Raw genomic sequence first — 6,804 nt, 5'->3', positions numbered from 1 at the left:
TAAAAGCACTACTGATCCAAAACATTTGAGTGGTTACCGTTCAAAAGTTTGGAATCATATGTGCATTAGTTGTTTTTTATGTTTTTATTCATTGCTTAAAATAAAATTATATATATATATATATATATATATATATATATATATTTTTTTTTTTTATAAATGCTGTATATTTTGCTGAAAAAAAAAAAATATATATATATATATATATATATATATATATATATATATATATATATATATATATATATATATATATATATATATATATAAATGCTGTTCTTCTTTCTTTCTATCAATGAATCATCCTTACTAAAACTTGGATTCATCAGTCCATTTCAACATGCTTTTCTTATCTACCCGGCCTTGCGACACGGCTTTTTCTTTGAAACTCTGTCAGTGTCTCAGAACATCCTTGATAAAGTTGAAGCTGGTGTTTAGTGTGTGTGCTGTTCAATGATGCTTCCAGCTGAGCACCAGTGAGTGGTCTGTTTTGCAAGCCAGAGATTCTTACTCAATCTTATGTTGTTGTGCAGGCCAACCACATTTCTTTCTGGTTAGATCAAGATTGCTTTCTTATTTTGTATGGAACAGTCTTCTTCTCTCAACAGAACAATAGACTGTTGAGTTTCTAAAGAAATTAAATATCAAATATGCAAAGTATTTGAACAGTTTTTGTAGTTTAATATATTGAAATAAAATGGTCCTGTGTTGTCTTACTCTTTTGTATCAACTTACAACTTTGAGTAAAAAATGCTTGAGAAATTTAAGGCAATCAGTTTTCACATATTTGTCTAGTAATGTGAACAAGTTTGTTAAGTAAATTGTTATGCTTGAGGTCAGTGGACTTAAATCTTTAAGTTGACTGAACTAAGTACTCAACTTGCAAAATGAGTAAGGACTCAAGTTTTCTAAGTGGTAGTAAGTTTAATGATGAGATCATTGATGAGTTTAATGATGAGATCATCAGTTTGCATGTTGTTGTTTTTTAAGTACGGTTAACAAATGAGATTTTACAGTTCATTTTTAAAACCAAAATTTGACTTGCTAAAAAAAACTACATCACCAGCTGAAACATGTCATTGTAATTTCCATATTTCATTAAACCACATTTTCATCTGTGCTAATAATAAAGAATGAACCAAATTAGCACATTAGAATGATTAGACTGAAAATGTTTTCTAACCTGGAGTAATGGATGCTGTAAAACGGACTTTGCTGTCACAGTTAAAATTTTAATTTTAAAATACATGAAGATGGAATTTTAAAATACAGTATAGGCCTATAAAATATATATATATATATATATATATATATATATATATATATATATATATATATATATTTCAAACAGTATTAATAATTTACAATGATACCTTGTTAAGAAGAGTGAAACATTTGTGTGTGTGTGTGTGTGTGTGTGTGTGTGTGTGTGTGTGTGTGTGTGTGTGTGTGTGTGTGTGTGTGTGTGTGTGTGTGTGTGTGTGTGTGTGTGTGTGTGTGTGTGTGTGTGTGTGTGTGTGTGTGTGTGTGTGTGTGTGTGTGTGGTGGGGGGGTTATGAAAATGTCTGATTCTAAATGTAACTGTACTACCATAAAAAAATGTGCAGGGGACAAGCTGCATGTTTAAATTAATGTGAATTGTTGAGTTTCTCTGCCTGCGTTTTCAATGCATACATAACATACAGACACACATATACACAGAAGGTAACAACTGTAGTGTTCACCACTATTAAAATGTCATGTAAAACCTCACTGTGCCCCTCTAAACACACTCCTTCACAGATCATCTAGCTGCGCAAACATCTTATTCTTCAACAGCTGGCTCTTTTCCACAGAACAGTCTGCTCAATGGCCATGGGAGAAATCAAGGGTAAATTAAAAACCAAACAAATGCTGTCATTTAAGTAGCACACAAAATGATTTTTCGCATCAAAGAGTGTCCTTCCCAATTCTAGCGGTCAATATTTGCTCCATATTACACTTCTGCTGCAATGCTGATCTAAAAGAGACAGCTGTATTACATGTCCAACATCCAATCCATGGCCTAGTTTGTAAACATGCCTGTTGACTCAGCAGCAGAAGGTTATGAGAACACAGAGATAATAGTCATTGTTTTTGTTATATTGCACAATATGTATATCTGTATTGTGTATTATAACATTTATTTCAATATTTATTGAGGCTTATGGTTTCAGATCATTGTTTAGCCCTTCACAGTGCACCTCATGAAAGCTGTACTACGAATGAATTATTTAATAGATTTTTGTATTTTACATAATACAACACCGGCTTAACAAAAGGTCATGACTGAGATACCTAGTAAATGCCCATTTTACATATGGAAAACAGACCTCAGATAAATAAACAATAGCTCTTCTTACAAAACTTTTATACTAGATACTAGATACCTCCTTCCCATGCATCGAACACGTTGCATGTACTGGAAACAACCTCGGCTGTTAGGAGTTGCAATTAGGATTGGCCTGTACCAACAGTGAAATAAATGTTAGTCTGCCGCGACCCAGATTCCACTCCAAAGTATATTTTAGAATGAGCTCATCCCCAAAATTGCTTAATTATCATAGGGAAGAAGAAAGTCAACTTATTTTGTTTCTTCACCATTTGTGTTGATCACATACTGAGTAAATGGTCATCATCAATTGTAGAATGGGAATGGGTGTGGGACACAGATAACCATCTCAGAAAATGGGGTGTCACAACTTCATTAACATACAGACCACAGCTGTTAAAATGAGCAATTTTGTTTACATTAAAAGTGGGGAACTGTAACAGGATAGAAGGTTTGACATTTGGATGTTCTGGGTTCATTCTGACGCCGGTGAACTCAAGGTGCTTAATGTAGGCTACTTTGCCACTGCTATGCTGCAATAAAACGTAATCTTTAAGATCTTCAACCTCATCATTTTTTCTTACAGTGACAATATAATTAGTTTAATCTGTCAATCATCCCTTATAATCATGCAACAAATGAATTGTCCATTTACTGTCTAGAATCGTTTGAACCTGTAGGCAAACTGGAGCAGTCATGTTAACCATGGTGTAAACAATGAAAGCCACAGGTTTCCTCCAAATTTGGGGCAATAATTGAAGCAGTTTATCCAACAGGGATCCTGAAAAGAAAATCAACTAATAATTAACCATTCAGAACTTAAAGATGTCACTGATGTTAAGCTTCATGAAGCGTTGAAACCTTCATGAATCTTTTGTTTCAAATCAGTTGTGGTTCGGAGCGTGTATATCAGGCCCTGTCCCAAATGGCACCCTAAATACTCACAGTCTTACGAGTCCGCACTTTTGTGACGTAAAGCGATACTCGGTTACTAAACGTAACCTCGGTTCTCTCTAGAGAGGGAACGAGTATTGCGTAAGTTTAGCTTACACTACGGGAAAGATTCATCTTCTCGAGATATTGAAGCCAAAAAATTATCCTTAATTTTGTATTCATTGTCAACGCAGTGCAGCAGCTAGCAGACCTAGAGCAGGCCATCTCGCGTGCTAATTGGCTGCCCTACAACTGCTGCAACCTACCACTGACAAAAGTTTAGCCTGCAAGGCAGGAACTTCTAGGTTATAAAACCTGACAAAGGTAGCTCCAGCCCGCCACTACACATATGTCATGGATAGAAATCCCACTGGACCACGCCCACGACGAGGCCACGCCTCTCGTGGAATGAGCCCTGATGCCCAGAGGGCATTGCAGACCTTTTGACGCGTAAGCAGCTGCTATAGCGTCCACTATCCATCTGGACAGGCTCTGTTTCGAGGAGGCGAGACCCTTGGTGCGCCCACCAAACGAAACAAAAAGCTGTTCTGAACGCCTGAAGGAGGCGGAGCGCATAATGTAAAATCTCAGCGCCTTGACAGGGCAGAGGAGATTCACCTCACTTTCGCTGTCAGATGCTGGCAGAGCTGACAGCGAAATAACTTGCGCTCTGAATGGAGTGCCCATCACTTTAGGAACATAGCCATGTCTAGGTCTGAGGATGACTTTAGAGTCATTCGGCTCGAACTCAAGACACGACGCGCTGACAGACAGCGCATGCAGGTCCCCCACACGTTTTACTGACGACAGTGGAGTCAGAAAGACGGTTTTCAGTGATAGATATTTCAACCCCACGGAGTCTAGTGGTTCAAATGGAAAGGCTTTCAGGGCCTCGAGGACCAATGAAAGATCCCACATAGGAACCGACGGGGGGCGCGGCGGGTTCATCCTTCTAACTCCTCTAAGGAAGCGGATGACCAACTCATGCCTTCCCAGTGACTGGCCGTGCGTCGATTCTGCGAACGCTGCCACGGCCACCATGTATACTTTGAGCGTGGATGTGGACCTCCCCTTATCCAACAGCTCTTGTAGGAAGGTGAGCAGATGCGCCACCCCGCATGTCCGTGAGTCCAGTCCTCTGTCGTTGCACCATCCGGAGAACACCGACCATTTAGACGTGTAGAACCTTCTCGTGGAAGGAGCTCTAGACTGCGTGATCGTGTTCATCACTCCTTCTGGCAGGGCAACGAGTACCCGTTGATCAACCATGCGTGCAGAGACCAGCGCTCTGGATGGGGATGCCAGATCGCGCCGCGAGCCTGAGAGAGGAGATTTGCACTCACCGGAATCGGCCACGGAGCTGTAAGTGACAGCCGTGCTATTTCCGGGAACCAAATCTGATTCTCCCAACGCGGGGCTATTAGGAGCACCGATTGGCGCGAATCCCTGATTCTCTTGATCACCTGTGGTAACAGAGAGACCGGAGGGAAAGCATATAGCGGAAGGCTGGGCCAAACCTGGGCCAGCGCGTCCTCGTCCTTCGAGAAGAACGTCGGGCATTGAGCGTTGTCTTTTGACGGCAGGACGGTGTATTGATATACCTGACCGTCAAAGGCGAATCTCAAAAATTGCCTGTGACGGGGTATTATCTGAATCTGAAAATAGGCATCCTTCAGATCTAGAGAAATAAACCAGTCCTTCGGGCGAAGGTGCGCAAGGATTTTCCTGTTCGTAAGCATTTTGAACGGGCTTTTCGCAAGCACTTTGTTCAAATGTCACAGATCTAGGATAGGTCTGAAGGCTCCGTCCTTCTTGGGTACGAGAAAATATCGGCTGTAAAAACCTGACTCGCTCAGAGAAGACGGTACCTTTTCTATAGCCCCTTTGCACAGCAGCTTTGCTATTTCTGCGTGTAGGTGTAAGTGTGCTACTTCCGCATTCACTATCGTCGCGGTCCGGGCTTGAAAGCGCGGGGGACTGCGAATGAATTGAAGTGTATAGCCCTGCTTTATTGTGCTCAGCACCCATTCTGAAATCCCTGGGATAGTTTCCCACGCAGCTATGTGAGCCGCTAGGGGGCGAATGGCCTCTGGGTTCAGATCGCCGCCATTTGCGGGCTTGTGAAACTGAACCGGAGCCGAAGGCACAGCGCACGCGCTCTCGGTTCTGCGCAATGGCTGCTCGCTGAAAGCCGAAACCAGCTGATTTATGTAAGATGTCCCAATCATAAGGGATGGGGAACATTCTTTTTTCACTTTTTGCGAGCAGCACTCCGGGCGGAAAAGCTTCCTGTAAGCGTAAGCCCGTGTGTGCGGGCACGACACTTACAAGTGTATTTGACGCCCCGATCATAATGGATGGGGAGCGTCTTATTAATGCCCTGCGTTTTGTGATAACACTTAAATGCGCGGGCGGAGCCCGGGGGGAGGTTTGTGTTAGCAAGCGTGAATGCTCTCTGGGGGGCATAAGACTTACATTCATAACCTGCTTTTTTGATCGTGTAACAGAGCGGGCAGATAGTGGGCACAGACCTGTGGACACATTTCTTACATTCAACACTCGAGCGGCTTTTCTGGGATTTATGAGAGTGTGCTCTGTGAGTGACACGAGATTCGAAGTGCTTGTGTGTAGGGGTGAACACTGGGGCGTGGGCACTTTCACTACACTTAAAACACAGACGGCGTGAGCCGGACCAGACATTATACTCTTTTTGAGATTTCTCTGGGTTGCCGTGAAAACGGCGTTTGTGTGCAGGCGAGAGGGTGAACAAACCGGCTCGTTGGCTGCTAAATGAACCACTGCAGTAGCCTGTTTGAAGGGGACTGACAGGGAAATAAACTTTGACGGCGGTCCGGCCGCAGCGGGACACGCGCGTCTTTCCTCTCTCTTTGTTAGGATGGCTTCGCGTGCTCAGACTTCAGCGTGATCTTCTGCCGAGGCCCTCTTGGGGGCGGCGTTCTGAGACGGCTGTCTAGGCGCGTCCTAGGGCGGCCGCCCTGACGTCGCTGCGAAGGCTGAGGCTGTGCTGGACGCTGGGCGCTGGCTGGCACAGGAGGCTGGCTTTGTCTCTCGTGAGAGCAGCCTGTAGCGGAGCTCGAGCGTCGAGGCAGGAAGAGGTTCAAACAGCCGTCGAGCCTGTTCGGCGCAGGTTCCTTCAGCAGCGACCACTCGAGCCCGAGACGGTCAACAGCTTGGTCAGCAGGCGTAGCAGTTCCGCATCAGCTCCAGCGCGGGTACGGGTGGATTCCTGGATCGACGAGGAGGCGGAGTGAAGCGACCATTCCTCGCTGTCTGATGCCAGGATGGAGCAGCAGTCTCTCGTGGCGTGTCCCTCGGCCTCATCCTCAGATGCGACGGCAGTGAGGCTCGAGAGCGGCAGCTGCCCGTCGGTGAGGGGTGAGGCGGGGAAGGTGAAAGCGAGGCTCGAGGGGGGTTCTCCGGCGAGCCCGTCGCTGTGGCCACAGGTTCCGGCTGTCTCAGGGAACGGCGCTTCTTCCTGCGCGGTCCCACAGAGGGCGGAG

The sequence above is a fragment of the Siphateles boraxobius genome, unplaced genomic scaffold (genome assembly GCF_051911475.1).
Source record: "Siphateles boraxobius isolate OS27281-9 unplaced genomic scaffold, OSU_SipBor_1 66, whole genome shotgun sequence".
NCBI classification, from domain to species: domain Eukaryota; kingdom Metazoa; phylum Chordata; class Actinopteri; order Cypriniformes; family Leuciscidae; genus Siphateles; species Siphateles boraxobius.
Note: the sequence above shows the minus strand (reverse complement) of the source record.